General features: G+C 45.0%; 1 long non-coding RNA gene across 1 annotated transcript in view; it reads right to left on the bottom strand.

Annotated features, from left to right (window-relative positions):
• Positions 1-366: 366 nt before the first annotated feature.
• The window catches only part of LOC135112553 (uncharacterized), a 68,373-nt gene continuing 51,907 nt past the window's right edge, over positions 367-16,832 (bottom strand). The window contains exons 2-3 of the long non-coding RNA XR_010274449.1: positions 13,853-13,962; positions 367-574 (exon numbers count right to left, since the gene is read on the bottom strand). This is a non-coding gene — a long non-coding RNA (uncharacterized LOC135112553). The remainder of the gene's footprint in view (positions 575-13,852; positions 13,963-16,832) is intronic.

Here is a 16,832-nt window from a genome sequence, read left to right on the forward strand (position 1 = left end):
GGCAGAGAGAGAGAGAGAGAGAGAGAGAGAGAGAGAGAGAGAGAGAGAGAGAGAGAGAGAGAGAGAGAGAGAGAGAGAGAGAGAGAGAGAGAGAGAGAGAGAGAGAGAGAGAGAGAGAGAGAGAGAGAGAGAGAGAGAGAGAGAGAGAGAGAGAGAGAGAGAGAGAGACACCGACAGACAAACAGACAGACAGGCATTCTACAGGAAGAGACGTACGGAGGAGCAGAGCAAAAACTGAATAAATATTGGGTGATGACACATTTTCATCCCAGGAAACACTTGGGAGAAATAAAAGACAATTAACTACATTTCCGTATCTTTTCAGAATTAGCAGCATTCAGCCCGTAGGATTTCAGGGTCAGCGCCACGACCAGGTAGGCTAAGGGTCGGCCAGCAGAGGACATGAAGCAGCACAAGGGGAAGCTAATTGGCTACCTGGACGAGGCAAAGGGAAAGTGTAGAGTGAATGACCTTTCCAGTCCTTCCCTTTACTTTCACATCTCCACCTCAACTCCTTCACTCTTTCACCTGTTACGCCGTGAAGGACTGTCACCAGGAAAACGAATTCTGCGTACTGAAACACGAGAAAAAATTTGATAATGGTTTGAAGCAACACAACTTACTGGACAGTAAAATGCAGCGAACTGTTAAACATTAAAAGTGAAGATAAACGGGGGAGGAGACCAGCTGACCTAACGTCTACAAAACTAAGGTAGGGAGTGACCATGGAACTACACAAAAATACTGAGTAAAATCAGCATGGATCCATATGGCGAAACACCGAACATGAGCGTCCGTGTCCTCGAGCAGATCATGATAGAGAATAGGTAAGTGCGTAAGGACGTTAAGACTATCAATGCTACACAGGTGTATCACACAAAGCTGAAACTGTCCACTAAGTTACGCTCATGGCGTGACAGCATGGGCATGTTTTCGGATTCATGTCGAGTAGGTGAGGTGGTCATCTGGTGGCATGCAGCCAATGAATCTGAGGCCATACCAGAGTGCGGCGCTCGACGTCACACGCTAAATTGAAAGTCCTTTCTCCAGCAACAGTAGTTACATCCCTCGCCTTTAAAGAAGTGACAGCAATAACAGCTGTAGAGTTGGTCTTTTTGTTAATGTTACCATACAACTGTAGGAACTAATTCACACAGTAAATACTCGCACAATACTCGCACAAATTGAGTCGTAGTGGTAGTAATAGTACAGCTACTTTCCTTCTTTTGAAAACGAAAACGAAGTTTGAACTTCGTATAAAGCTGCCTCCACACAATCAACGTAGGAAGTAAACAAACCAGTGACGCCGTGGTGATGGTGTGCGGGGGGAGGGAGGAGGCACATTCTGGACGGAAGAATGCCTTGGATAATCATAAGACTTCCGTTCACAAAAATCCTACTGAAAAAAAAAATAAATAAAATTCAGTAGGACGATGTGCGAGGCTCAGCACTGCACAATATTTGTAAAGTTACAGCACACTGAGTTGACAAGAGACTCCAGGGAAGAAAAACAAAAAGGCGAAATGGGCAAAAAAAGCAACAACACGCTCCAACAACACAAAGTAAAAACGAAAAACGTAATGAAGGCAGACAAGTTCATTGAAGCGAATATGCACTAAAAACAAGTGCTAGTATACACGCAGAGGCCAAATTGAGGATTATTTTTAAGTAAGTTTTAACAAGAGTGTATTATCCTACAGTAACCAGGCCAGAGGAGTGACGGCCTGCTCAATGTCCTGCCTTCTGCCCCGCCGCGCCTCCAGGCCACATGTCTCATCTCCTGAGGGCGCAGACTCCTTCCCGCCACAAGTCCCCTCTAGCACCGGGAGGATGAGGCTCAATAACCGGCGTGCTCGCTTCCTTGACTTACTTTGTTGTCGGAGCAAGCATTTGAGAGTGCCACGCGCCTCAACTTTTAAAAGAATGTAATATTGGCGCACACCACCACCAGCCGCCCCACACACACCTGCTCCACGCCTGACATGTATGACAGCCACAGAACAAGGTTTCCATAAAGTCAAAGATTCATATTCTAATACTGCATTGAATTAAACAGATATGTGAAGGCCCGGCGTAAAGAATGCTACACTTACACAATTCTGGTTATATTCTGAACATATATACAATAACGAATTACACAATTCTGTTTCACAAAGAGTTACATGTTGGAAATTAGACAGTTTGAAACACCGATTAAAGATTAAAGTGTGTGTGTGTGTGTGTGTGTGTGTGTGTGTGTGTGTGTGTGTGTGTGTGTGTGTGTGTGTGTGTGTGTGTGTGTGTGTGTGTGTGTGTGTGTGTGTGTGTGTGTGTGAAGTAAAGGCGAGAGAGAGAGAGAGAGAGAGAGAGAGAGAGAGAGAGAGAGAGAGAGAGAGAGAGAGAGAGAGAGAGAGAGAGAGAGAGAGAGAGAGAGAGAGAGAGAGAGAGAGAGAGAGAGAGACTGTGTGTGTGTGTGTGTGTGTGTGTACAAAACACACACACACACACACACACACACACACACACACACACACACACACACACACACACACACACACACACACACACACACACACACACACACACACACACACACACACACACACACACACACACACATGTGCGGCCGTTAGTGTCACCTCAGTGGTACAGGTGTGACACGTGTGTTGCAAGGGCTGAATGGTAACACTGACACAGAAAGTGAAGTGAAATGGAACACAAATATTGGATTTCGTTTTGGTAAATATTTTTCCCTTTATACATTTTGTTACTCTTCCCTCTGTGACTGCGGGGCGGGATATTGTAATTGCTGGTGTGTGTGTGTGTGTGTGTGTGTGTGTGTGTGTGTGTGTGTGTGTGTGTGTGTGTGTGTGTGTGTGTGTGTGTGTGTGTGTGTGTGTGTGTGTGTGTGTGTGTGTGTGTGTGTGTGTGTGTCGTTCACGTTTCCGTATTGCAAAAGTTGCTCAAGATAGCAGAGTAAATTTCCATTAAACTTTAGGGAACTTTCCGATGCCTTAAGGGATTCATGTTATTACCTTGTTATGAAGACACACCGAACACCGATTAGAGGAGACCTTCACGGCATTTGTTCAGACAAGCCTTTAGAGTTTCCTTCCTGGATAAAATAAGGAAACCACGTCCTGATTCTTACCTTAAAAGAACACAAATGCAATTTTAAAAGCAGGTCATCACGCACGTAGTGTTGGAGATCAGAAAGTCGCCTCAAGAAGATTCCATTATTATTATGCTATGGAGAAGGGGATCTCCACCCCGGGCATAGGTGAAGTCATGAGAGTGAAAGAAATGCTACAGGTAAGCGACAACGCCTGAAGGATAAAGAGGAGGAGCTGGAGAATGAGAGAGAACGTGAACAAGGGAAGAAAACCAGCTGCCTGGAGACGAGATTCTAAAAATAACCAGGAGAAAAGGAAGAAAAAAAAAAACGGGAAAGCAAGACACGAAAAGGAGCAAGAACCTTGAAGGGGAAAGGAAGGAAGGATCGTCGGCATGGTGGCAAAATGGACCTTCACACACAGAAGAAGGGAATCCCAGCAGGGGGAAGTTACCGAGAGGAGGAGAGAACTATTGAACAATTAATTATTCTCACCCTAAAATTTGGGATTCAATTAAGGAGTTTCCGGCTAGAATGAATTAATGCCTAAACCAGTGAGCGATTTCATTATATATACGTATTGATAGTCACTCCTCAAGCCTCCATTAAGTCTAGTTACATTCACTCGTCCATCCGTCCAGCATTAAATCTTCCCGCAGTTCACACTAAACATGAACCACCTCCCAGCCGTCCATCCAGCTTCCATATTTGATTTAGGACACTCCCCAGCTAGCGCCAGCCCTTCGTCACTCATTATTTAGTCACCAGGGAATCAAACATTTCACGGAAGATGAAAGTTTTCCAGAGACAAACGAGGAAAGGTGTTTGGCTGACAAAAGTGCGCGGCTGAAAGGAACACGTAAATGGAACATGAAGAAAACGTAAATAAAAGGAAGCCGGCAAGAAACATGGGAAGAGAAAATATATATACGTATATAGGAACGCCACTCCAATGTGTTGAAGTCTTCCACGCGTGAGAGAGAGAGAGAGAGAGAGAGAGAGAGAGAGAGAGAGAGAGAGAGAGAGAGAGAGAGAGAGAGAGAGAGAGAGAGAGAGAGAGAGAGAGAGAGAGAGAGAGAGAGAGAGAGAGAGAGAGAGAGAGAGAGAGAGAGAGAGAGAGAGAGATGTACCGGAGACAAAAGACAGTGCTAAGCCTATACAGTTTTAAGGGAAGAAGTGTGCCTTGTCTCTGAGATTCTTGTCACTTCTACACACACACACACACACATACACACACACACACACACGTACTAGTCTCCCATAGGTATAGGCTCCTCTACCGAAAATTTTCCGGAGCTTCCTTCATATGGGCCGTCTTGACCTCACTCGGGCTTCATCATTCCACAATTAAAGCGACACCCGGACGAACATGTTAGCATATGCAAATAAGGCTTCCCCCTCCTCATTATCCCGGGCAAAAACTAATGCATACTAAACGAGGCCGCCGCTGAGGGTAAGAGAGTAGAGAAAGCCCCAAGCGTCCTCTCCAGTCAGCCTCAACACTCCATCCCACGTCATGAAGGAGGCGATACCCATGCACACTCCTCCCTCCCCGCAGACCAGAACTAATAGCGCCAGTAATAGGTATAAGCAGCGCAGCGTTTCAAGTGTCCATGTATCGAGCTGCACTTGTTTTTTTTCGTTTTTAAAGGTTATACAAGCTTATCTGTTACCTGCCGTCGTGATTATCTCAGGTAATTGGCTTTTAAACGAATCTACTACCAAGAGAGACTTTCCCAGCGAGGTTCAGCTGATATACAGAAAACGAGTCTCACCAGCTAGCCAGTGACTGCGCTTCTAACTCACAAGTCAGATTCTACAACAAAAAAATTAGAGTTAATGAAAGGAGAGGAAAAATAACCGTATGTCAGAGTAAAATTTATATAATCTACGTTTCTTTCGTCTTTATTCCCTCCCGTTTTAAATCCTCTTGCTATGAGCCGCTTTGCTACCATTACTACGTGACCTGAGCCTCGCAAACCTCTCAGTCCCATACGATACAACATTCACACGCTGGTACTCTCGCTGTCCCCCAGTCCGCTCATCCGTTGCTTTGTCATGTACTACAGCTCTAAATATATATGTATATTCGTACTATCCTGCTTTTCTTTTCTTCTCTACATGTACTGCCCTCCAGAAAATGTCCAAGCCTTACTACATACACACACACACTCGTACACATCCAAACTTCACATCAGGAAACTAACACGCTCGTCCACACACACACACATACACACACACACACGAACTCTATTACGCTCCCTTATTCCCGCCAAAAACACTAATTTCCTGCCCAACACTACACCATTCCCACCTCCAAATATCACACCAAACATTGCTTTTCCACCCCCGCGTCCGTGGGTGGAAAAGCCATCCCTCGCCCTTCCTCTAACATATTAAAAACAAAATAAAGCAATAATACAACGTTAATACGCCTACTAGCCTCAAACCCCTACAGTCCACACGCCCTTACACCCTGCCAAGCCAAACCCTGCAAAAACATAAACACCCTACCTCATCCAAGCACACCCTGCCAAGCGCTGCTCCCTCCTCTCCCCTGTAATGATTGGTTCCCGATTCTAGTCACGAAGTTAGTGATGAAGGAGGCTCTTTCAGGAGGGCAATTTTCGCATGAGGGATGGCCAATCTTACGGGCAATTAGGAAGATATTTGGTGGTCTATCTCCGAGGCTTTGATTGATAGAGGCCTCCGTGCAGAGCCGAGAGAGGGACTGCGCCAACATTAAGACCGCGTGTCACCCTAATGCTCGTCTGCAGGGAGGTGATGGGGCGAGGAAGGGAGCCAAGGAAGGGAGATGCTGGAAAGTGAAAGGAGGGGATGAGATTCTGTGTGATAGGAAACAGAAAAGTTTGCCACCGAATGGACACTGAATGAAGGGAGTGGTGAATGAATAATGACAACTAAGGGAAGTTCATGAAAAGAGTGAATGTTGTTTTCTATACCAAGACGAGGTCATTGAGAGAGAGAGAGAGAGAGAGAGAGAGAGAGAGAGAGAGAGAGAGAGAGAGAGAGAGAGAGAGAGAGAGAGAGAGAGAGAGAGAGAGAGAGAGAGAGAGAGAGAGAGAGAGAGAGAGAGATCCCAGGTACTCTTAAAAAGATGAAGTAAAGAATTCGAAATAATGATCAACAATCCTCTCCCCTCACAACAACCTTGCTCCTCACCCCGCTATCCCCCCACCCGAAGCGCCCCATTTTTTGCCTCCTCAGGAAACATGCATTCAGGTTACGACCAAAATATTCTCGCTACACCGTAGGGAATTAACCACAACGAATGGAAGTCCAGGATATGAAAGAAATGGATGAAAAAAAACATGGTCCTTTGTATGTGGCGGTGGACTACGCGACAAACATGCGAGGCCTTGCAACCAGAACAAGAAGGGGGAGAGAGAGAGAGAGAGAGAGAGAGAGAGAGAGAGAGAGAGAGAGAGAGAGAGAGAGAGAGAGAGAGAGAGAGAGAGAGAGAGAGAGAGAGAGAGAGAGAGAGAGAGAGTGCGTGCGTGAGTTACATAGATAAAAATATATATATGATATAAAGTTAGTGCTTTGTTATCACATTAAAAGCCAGTACTCTCTCTCTCTCTCTCTCTCTCTCTCTCTCTCTCTCTCTCTCTCTCTCTCTCTCTCTCTCTCTCTCTCTCTCTCTCTCTCTCTCTCTCTCTCTCTCTCTCTCTCTCTCTCTCTCTCTCTGTCTGTCTGTCTGGCTCAGCTTTCGACGAAACTTGGATCTTCGTGGTTAATTCAATATGGTTGCCGATACCTTTAGCTCAGATTCCCTGCCGGGACGCTACTTCCCTCTCCTTAGACGTGACTCGAGTGGATAATGAACCCTAAGAAAAACTAACTTTCCTTATCTTGTTTAGTGAGGCGGCGGCTGCGATGAAGTGAAAGAAAGGAAGTGGGGGAGAAAATGTGTGTGTGTGTGTGTGTGTGTGTGTGTGTGTGTGTGTGTGTGTGTGTGTGTGTGTGTGTGTGTGTGTGTGTGTGTGTGTGTGTGTGTGTGTGTGTGTGTGTGTGTGTGTGTGTGTGTGTGTGTGTGTGTGTGTGTGTGTGTGTGTGTGTGTGTGTGTGTGTGTTCAGAATAAGGGTCACTGATTTTCTGTGAAGGAAGAAAACTCATAACTGTTTATAATTTAAGAATCTAGTTTTGAGACAAGTGGAGGAGAAATGACTTAGTGAAGAGCGTTTTAATTAAAGGGAGAGAAGAGAACGTGAAGGTTAAGTGTGAAGAGATGTGATTTGAGGAAAAGTGGGAACAGACATGGCATAAAGAACTGAAAACATGAATCATAATGAACAATCTGAAATTCCTCCTCCTTTACAGAAAGAAAAAAAAATGAAAATAAAAAAAGGAACTTCCCAATATGAAAAGTAAAGAAAAATAGCACCTCAGCTCTCTCGACCTTAATTAGTACAAGTGAACAGGGCGTGACCTCACATATAACTTACACTGGCAGGGCAGAGCGAGGGCTTAATATATGTTCAAGAAAAAAAAAATTCTAGCACTTACCGTTCCATGAAGTTAGAGGAAAAGAGAATCACAAAAGTCATTTCAATTTTTACGGCTCTTATCGCTGCAGCAGAGAGCCGAGTGGAGGTGGCGGGTCAGGGAGGCAAGGGAACAGCGGCGCCCTGTGACCAATACCTGCGACTGCGAGGCTCAGTGCTGGGTGTATATAATGAGACCTCTGTACTTGTGTTAGGTTAGGTTAGGCTCAGTATGGGGCTTCTATACTTGGGAATATTGAGATCTCTATACTTGAGTTAGGTTAGGTTAAGCTCAATGAAATCAGCTCAGTTTCAGGAAGGGTATTAAGGTAAAGTCGTGGTCAGAGATCAAGTAGTTGTCTTTACTCACTTCCATCGTTTAGTGCTTTCTCTCAATATTAAGACTCCTGATTTGCTGACAGACTCATTACAAAACCCGACGATTGATGGACTTTCAGCTGACATCAGACTGAAAGGGAATGTTAAGTGTGGTGGAAGTGACTCAACTACACTTCATCATAACAATCCGTAAACTAAAATGTCTAAAGAAATAAGACAAGACAACTGAAGGATAGAAAATAGATAGTTTGTAAGGGAATATGGTATCAACTCAGTCCATGAATTACAGCTTTCATTAATGGACCGTCGTGGGAATGTTTTAATCTTAAAATCTAGAGCTACCGAGCAAGATGCGGAGAAGAGCTGGAGGGAGGTGGAGAAGACACTAAGTTATTGCATGAAAATGAGCATCTTGGGCATTCCATAACACCAAGAAGCTAACGGGTTGGAGCATTGCCTTGGTGATAACGCTGCGTCCTCTGGGTATCTTAATTTTAAATAAATACACGAAACTGCGGAGCAAGACGGCACGAGAAGGGACGAGTAAAATGTTGAAGGGATGCAGTGACAGGGAGAGGGAAGACTGAAAAGAATGGGAGGGAGAGTGAAATAATCAGGAAGGAGTAAGACGTAGTAAAGCAGGAGGAGAGGGGCTCGAGAAGTTGATAAGGAAAGTAGAGAGTTATGGGGCAGGAAAGAAGGGCAACAGGGGAAAAAAATGTGGCGGAAAAAAAAAGAAAAAAACGTAAGAGAGGCATAAATTGAACACCTGCTAGGAAGAATCTCATGAAAACTCGTGAAGATCGCGAGGCGTCCTTACTAACTGTCCTTTCCTACGTACGCCTGGTCCATTGCAGCGAAATATTCAATCCCAGAAGAAAAAAAAAGTATGAAATGAGAAAAAAAAAATTCCTAGTGACGTGAACCATATGTGTAAAATGAATATGATGATAAAATTGATAATAACAAGTACACATAATGCTACGAAAGGTGCCTACGAGAAAGGAGGAGCACAGTGAACATCAACAGAGAAATCAGACTAAGAGGAACGTACGTATGTGAGGAAGGGAAGAGAAATGTTGCATAGTAGGAGGGAGGAAACCAAAAAAAAGCGAGAAAAAAAAGGGACAAGGAGGTGAATATGAATGAAAGGAGAGAGAGATAATATACTGCGTGGGTGATGAAGCAAAAATGTCACAAAGAAGGAAGGAAAGGAAAGAAAAAATGGAAGAAAATGGGCAAAGTAATGAACACGAATGAAGGAGGTAGTCGAGAAAGACATGAACGTGATTGATGAAAGAAAACGATATCACAGAGAAGGAAGGACGAGAAAGAAAGAAAATGGAAAAAAAAAGAGAAGACGATGAACACGAATGAAAAGAGAGAGAGAAAAAAGTGACGAAAGAAGACAGTCGCAGAGGAAAGGACAAAGAGAAAGAAAACAGGGTGGAAGAAAGAAGAAAGCAGTGAGCACAAATGGAGGGAGAAATAAAAAAAGGGTGATGAAAGAAAAGTCTCAGAGAAGAAAGAAGAAAGAAAAAAAGGTGGAAAAATGGAGAAGACAATGAACATGAAAGGAGAAAAAATAACGTGGTGAAAGAAAAGACAGTCACAGAATAGGAAGGAGGAGATAAAGGGAAGACGGAAGAACAAGGCGCTGGGTGAGATGGGCTGGGGAATGACACACAGCGGCGGTCCGGAGGGAGGCAGATGGGGAGATGAGAGGATCCGGGTGTTCCGGTACCGGTAATGTGGTTACTCTCCAACTAATGTCATCTGGCTAACCAGCTCCAGCAGCCCCGCCAGACCAGGCGCGTCGCGTGTTTTCATTTCCTTTGAAACCAGGAAATTCGATATATGAGAGAGAGAGAGAGAGAGAGAGAGAGAGAGAGAGAGAGAGAGAGAGAGAGAGAGAGAGAGAGAGAGAGAGAGACGAACATCACCACAACCTCTACATTATGAAACACCACAGTGATCGCTGTAAAAACACACATGATCTTAAAACACACTCACAAAAATTTGTTCGCATCTGTGAAATTAATTCGTGTGCGAAAACAGAGCGACTGAAACACCTCGATACGAAACAAATAGTTGTCAGTTCCCACCCATGAATAATAAACAAGAAAGAATGAAAGTATTCGTACAAAAATAACACGGTATTATATCTTCTTCTGAATTGTAAACAAGATGTACAGTTTATCATATTCGTACGTAACTGTACAACTTTGCAAACAATACAGCAGACAAAAATAAAGAAGAAAAAGCTGGTATGTAACGTGTTGATTGGAATGGCAGTATGAGATTAATACTCTGTTCTGCACTTTGACAGCAAATTATCAAAGCTGCTTCTCGTAAATACAAATTTATCACAAGCATAGATGGTATATGAGCACATTTGCTGGCCGGATGCGGATATATAGCTATGGAGTAATAACAGTTACAGGAGAGCAGAATATTAATGCAGCGAAATGTCCTTACGCAGTGAAAATACACGCCTGACATTACGGCCACTATGCCTGTAATGGCCGCGATGCTCTGAGTTCGTGATGAGCACGAGCAGGAATCATGTACAAGAATCTGCTACGCACGGGAAGGTTTGCAGAGAAAGAAGTGGCGGTGAAGGCAGCTTTTCATGGCGCCCGTGGTTAAGGTTATGGCTGGACATCTTGCTCGTAAACAAATTTTGGATGTTTCAAGAACATAAACGGAATCTCAGTCAGCTGTATCATTTTCCTAACCATGACTGCTTGGTAAAGTCGTCTCGTGAAGCCACCACTAACACTACAAGATGATCAGTTTGTTTTAATATCAACAATGTTATTTTTTGCCTTGTAAAACTATTTGTTACTCAAATGAAGAAACAACAACTATAATGTCATTTGCAACCTGGGTTAACAAAGTTAAGTCCAAACATAGTGGCATCCCATTAGGGGACCGATCAGCAAGTGTGTCGGAGAGACACGCTGCCCCACAGGACGGGGACCCATTAATCCTTAAAGCCTCAGAGGACACCCAGGACAAACAGCAGTAAGAAAATATTAATGCTTGTCTCTGACTCGAGACAATCCTGTAGATTTTATAAGCATGTTCTGAGGAGGAGTGATGAACATAGAAGACAAGACTTTACTTCTTTGGTGGTGAGTGTGACTTGCTTCTTTATCTACACACTGGCTATGAACACAGGATATTCTGTGTCAGCGTGCATGGCTTTGAAGGCAAGATTGCATGATGCATTTTCCTCATCAGTGACAGCGAGGGGTCTACACACCCAGCATATAATCAACTAAACGAGATAATAAACAAGATAATAATAGAAGAGTCAAGCCTGTGGCCTTTCAGCAGCATGTGTCGTCCCCTAAGCCGTGTGTGCGTGTGGCTTCCTTCACAACGGAGCTTTCAGTTTTCAAAACACCGAGTTTTTCCGGGGTGGAGGAGGGCGTGGAATCAGCCAGTAAATTGGAAGCACTCCTGCAGCGAGCCAAAGGTGTTCCCTCACAAGGACTTTGATCACAGACTGGCTGGGGTCCGATCCCCTCGTTGAGCCCACGAGTGGCGCGGCACGTGATAGGAAGAAAAAAATTATGGAGCACCCGACACCAAAACACATTAATTAACGTAAATCAAACTACACACGCACCACACGACCCCGTTCCCTGCGTCCCATTAATGCCGATGGAGGAGAAAATATAATGATTCTCCGAGCTTATTTTCCACTTCTGGTACGACACATTTATAGAACATGCATTTACAGTTCAATTAATACGTCATTACTGTAAGCTAGTTCATTAATGCCGCAAAGTTATCAAGAGATTCTGGTTCAAGAGTCCTCGTGTGTGGGAACGTTTTGTTAAGTGGTGTTTCGGTTCACGACAGTTTCATCCATTGAGTTTTAGGGGAACGCTGTCGGGTAACCCTAACTGGCGCCTTATGACCCCTGGTGTTGGGGCTCACTTTCCAGATCCGCTGAGTTCAATATGTTGGCTTTATTCCCTGCCAGCTGTAGGTCCTCCCTTTGTGTCTTAATTCCATCTGTTCACTTCAAAAAGTCGGACTTCTTCGTAAGAAATTCATATTTCTTTGTTACGCTTCCAAACGATCACAATGGTAGTCCATATATCAGGAATGGACGTGAAGCCGTAACAATGCCGCTGCAGGGAAACAGATGAACCGCCCCACAAAAATTACTGCCATGCTAAGTGATAAATAACACTGGTGCAGGGGAAGGCACATATTAGTTTCACGGGAGGCTCATTTCCCGGCTCACACTTCCAACAAAGAATGTTCAGCTGCACCGCCATCCCACGCCCCTCGCACACCCACGCAGGGGGCAGCCTGATGCAGGGGACAGCTGCCCCCTACACATCGGATTGGAACTGCAGTAAGACAAGGACGGCATGAAATACTGAGATCTTTCTGAACCAATTAACCGATATGTTGCGATCGTCACTGAAGAGGAGGAAAGGATTTAGTTGAAACTTCTTAAAGGAATTTACTACAACAGCCCAGACACTGTTAGACTCCGACGTAAGAGAAGTAAAAGATGCATGGCTTGAGTGACAGAGTAAAATACCCGATAATTATGATACAGCATCCGAGGCAACTCAGGGCCGACACTATATCTCTTCCGACAGGAGATAATTAGGCGGTAGTGGTGCATGTGAGACTCGCAGGTGACACGTCAGCTGGATTTCCGTAGCGACCCGAATACGAGGAGACAATGTCACAGTCAGTCGACGCGGCCAATGTCACGGGCGCGAGGGGAGGAGAAGGAACTGATTGCGGGTATTAGAGGCGAAGCTGGGAAACGGGTGACAGAGGGAGGACTAGGGGACGAAAGTGACAGGACAGTAAGAAATGGCTGAAATGGTGAGAGTATCAAGAGTGTGATGTGGAAGTTGGAAGAGAATGATAGGTAGATTTGATAGTGCAGTAAAGATAGGATGAGAAAGAAAGTGAGGGAAGCATCGAGGAGGAGGAGGAGAAGGAATGGGTGCTGAGAAGGCAAAGAGAATCTGAGAGTGAGAACATGAAGGCGATTTGATGCAATAGTGAGGACAAGAGTATTATTGGAATTGCTGAATTTTAATATATGCAAGTCTCTCTCTCTCTCTCTCTCTCTCTCTCTCTCTCTCTCTCTCTCTCTCTCTCTCTCTCTCTCTCTCTCTCTCTCTCTCTCTCGTACAGAAGCATGTCCGGGCAGATACACGTAATTCCTCCGCCTTACAATTACAGCTAATATTCAGCTCAGTTCAGGTGGATTGCGGAATTATTCTCCCTTTCCTACTTTTCCTCCGTTATTCTTTTGTCCTTCTTCCCTCGGTCACTGCTTCCTCTCTTCCCTTCGTTATTTTTTTCATCCCCCTCCATCCACTTTTCCTTTGGTCTATTCCATTATCCACTTCCTCCCTCCAGTTCTCTCGCTTCTTCCTTTACCTTATCGTTAAATCTTTATCTTCTCCATCCACTCCTCTTCCCTTGCTCTGTTTCCTCTGCTATTCCAGTCTTCGCCCCGCTTCCCTCGCCTCTTCCTTTCCTCACTCTATTCTAGTTATTGATGGGCAGTTCACTCGTCGTCGTCGTGACCCGCCTGGCGCACTCTGTTTATTTCCCGAAGTGGCTCTGTAGCGCTGGCCGGCACTGAAAGCAGCTGAATATTTCACAGGGCGGGACGTGAGGGAGGACGTGAGTGGCCTATTTAAATGGCGGAACTCACAGAAATGCCAGAGTTTCCTGCCAATGCTCCCGAAACTCGCAGATGATTGGCTCAGATACTTGTTATCAGCCAATGGGTCGCTGCCTTCACATACTGAGCGACCAGACCCACCATTATTAGCGCCGTTTGTACAAAGTTTACCCAAGTTAGTCAAAACTTCACCCTCAGCTGGATCTAAACTTGACAAGTGGGATTCAACTAACCTTTGGCGTGACGATAACCCGATGACGCCTGGCGGGGGTGCTTAAAAGTTCACGCATGCACACATAAAGCTTGACAGGATCCGCCACGCAAGGCACGACACACTTGTTTCCTGTAATGGACAGATTAGTCTTTTATTATGCAGTACCAGGAAGAGGAGCCTAATATATTCATTAATTATAATAACAGTGACGCGTTATGAAGTAATTATGTAAATGGGATTCGTTTATAGTTTAAATAAAAAATAAATAAAAAATGGTGTGTGTGTGTGTGTGTGTGTGTGTGTGTGTGTGTGTGTGTGTGTGTGTGTGTGTGTGTGTGTGTGTGTGTGTGTGTGTGTGTGTGTGTGTGTGTGTGTGTGTGTGTGTGTGTGTGTGTGTGTGTGTGTGTGTGTGTGTATGTGACTAGCTATATACAAACCCCAGGAACAGCTTCAAAAATGGTAATCATAAGAACACACACACTTTTCCGTGAAAGGTTGCGCGCACAGCTTCTATCTACAAAGCACAAGTCTTATCGCGAACCTTTAGACGTAAACTCCGCCAAAAATTCCCTGTGACCAAAGAGGCATAAAATAAAAGTCGAAATTATCTATGCAAAACTCCAGCAGTGCCGCAGAGATAATGCAAGCACACGTACACGAGGGAAAACACGCATTTACGGTGACCTGCGTAGTAAAGTAACCACCCCATTGAGGCCCAGCCAGACGCACTCACTCACCGCCGCCGGCATGCAAGACCTCCCAAACTTGGATTGTAAACACTCCATTCAAATTATTCGTGGAACGTTCACAAGACTCCAAAAAACGAGCAAAGGTAAATTACTGGTATAGATTAGCAGAGAGAGAGAGAGAGAGAGAGAGAGAGAGAGAGAGAGAGAGAGAGAGAGAGAGAGAGAGAGAGAGAGAGAGAGAGAGAGAGAGAGAGAGAGAGAGAGAGAGAGAGAGAGAGAGAGAGGAGAGGAGAGGAGAGGAGAGGAGAGGAGAGGAGAGGAGAGGAGAGGAGAGGAGAGGAGAGGAGAGGAGAGGAGAGGAAACTAGACAAGACAATTTAAGAGAAAAGGATATAAGAGAGAGAGAGAGAGAGAGAGAGAGAGAGGAGAGAGAGAGAGAGAGAGAGAGAGAGAGAGAGAGAGAGAGAGAGAGAGAGAGAGAGAGAGAGAGAGAAAGGAAAATTATCAGAAAAAAGTGAGGAAATAAGAAAGTACGATAAACAAGCAAAAGAAAACAGAAAGATGTAATCAAAACCTAACGTAGCTGAAACACAGACGAAGGAATATAACACACACACACACAAAAACGCAGCAAAAAAGTGTCTATCTGTATCACCGTCAGTCAATCAGAAGGAAATCAACGAATAGAAAAATGGAGAACGAAAAAAAAAAAAGAAAAAAAAAAAAGAAAAAAATGGAAGAGCCAAGTCAGTAATCGGGCATTCAGTCAATCAATCAGTCAGTCAGATAAAGATCGTCAGTCAGTCAAACAGGCAAACAAAAAGTACCATGCAGCCAGTCAACCATGTCGTGCGTGAGCCAGGCAACCATGCAGCCCTCTATTCTCCCGCAACGGCCGTCATTCAGGCATTCAGTCAGTTTAATAAAGTGTCACGGTGTCAGTCAATCATCCCAGCACACAGGGCCACAGCCACGAGCACCCGACCACCCATGCAGCCAGTTCAACATTCAGGCACGCTACCATGCACACACACACACACACACACACACACACAAAGCCAGCCGGCCAGATACCCATCCACCCAGAGCCAGTCAACCAGATACCCACCCATCCATAGCCAACCTGACACCCAACCACCCAACCACCCAACCAGCCAGCCACCCAGCCAGACAGTCACCCACCTAGCCACCCAGCCAGCCAGCCAGCCACCCAGCTATCCAGCCAGCCAGCTAGCCAAACAGTCACTCAACCAGCCAGCCAGCCAGACGGCCAGCTAAATAGTCATTCAGGCAGTCAGACACATAACCAGCCAAAAAGTCAGTCTGCTATCTATCAAGGCATCCATCGAGAAAAAAAACAACATTTACACAGTTGTTGATATATCCATTCATCCAGACAGCCAGACAGACAGACAAAAAGAACAAGATGACCAGCCACCTACTCAGCCATACAGCCAGAAAGAAAGCCGGACACCCATAAAATGAACAAGAAAGCCAACCAGCCAGCCAGCCAGTGAGCCAGACAGCCAGCAAGGGGAGAGAATAACAACAGGCAAAAGTTTATCTACAAAGAGAGCAATGTAGCGGAAACGCGCCATCTCTCCTGGGCGTAGATTAAACTGCAAGATTCCTGAGCTGTGGCTCGAGTTATCTCCCTCGAGGCAAGACATATGGCCCGTGAGGTGTGGCGGCGAGGGCCAGGTGTGTGTGTGTGTGTGTGTGTGTGTGTGTGTGTGTGTGTGTGTGTGAGAGAGAGAGAGAGAGAGAGAGAGAGAGAGAGAGAGAGAGAGAGAGAGAGAGAGAGAGAGAGAGAGAGAGAGAGAGAGAGAGAGAGAGAGAGAGAGAGAGAGAGAGAGAGAGAGAGAGAGAGAGAGAGAGAGAGAGAGAGAGAGAGGATACGCGAAATGTATCGACCTCCTAAATCTAATTCAGAAGATAAATGATCGTCAAGAAATCGCACACACACACAAATCTTCGACAAAAAAAAAAAAAAAAAAATGAAGAACACGGTCACGACTCAAACACACACACACACACACACACACACACACACACACACACACACACACACACACACACACACACACACACACACACATAAGAAGCATACAAGAGGAGGAAGGTAAAAAGCACGAACACAATTTACACACACTAGCAACAAACTGTTCTCAAGGCGTTACACTAAACCACGGAGGCAACTAAATAAATAAGAAATTCTCTCACCTGCTTCCTTTACAGATTCACCTCCGCCACGCTGCTCACCTTTACAAATATTCCACCCCTTGCTTCCCCAGTCCACCTCTACGGCTT

This window comes from Scylla paramamosain, chromosome 24, assembly GCF_035594125.1.
Source record: "Scylla paramamosain isolate STU-SP2022 chromosome 24, ASM3559412v1, whole genome shotgun sequence".
In the NCBI taxonomy this organism is placed as follows: Eukaryota; Metazoa; Arthropoda; class Malacostraca; order Decapoda; family Portunidae; genus Scylla; species Scylla paramamosain.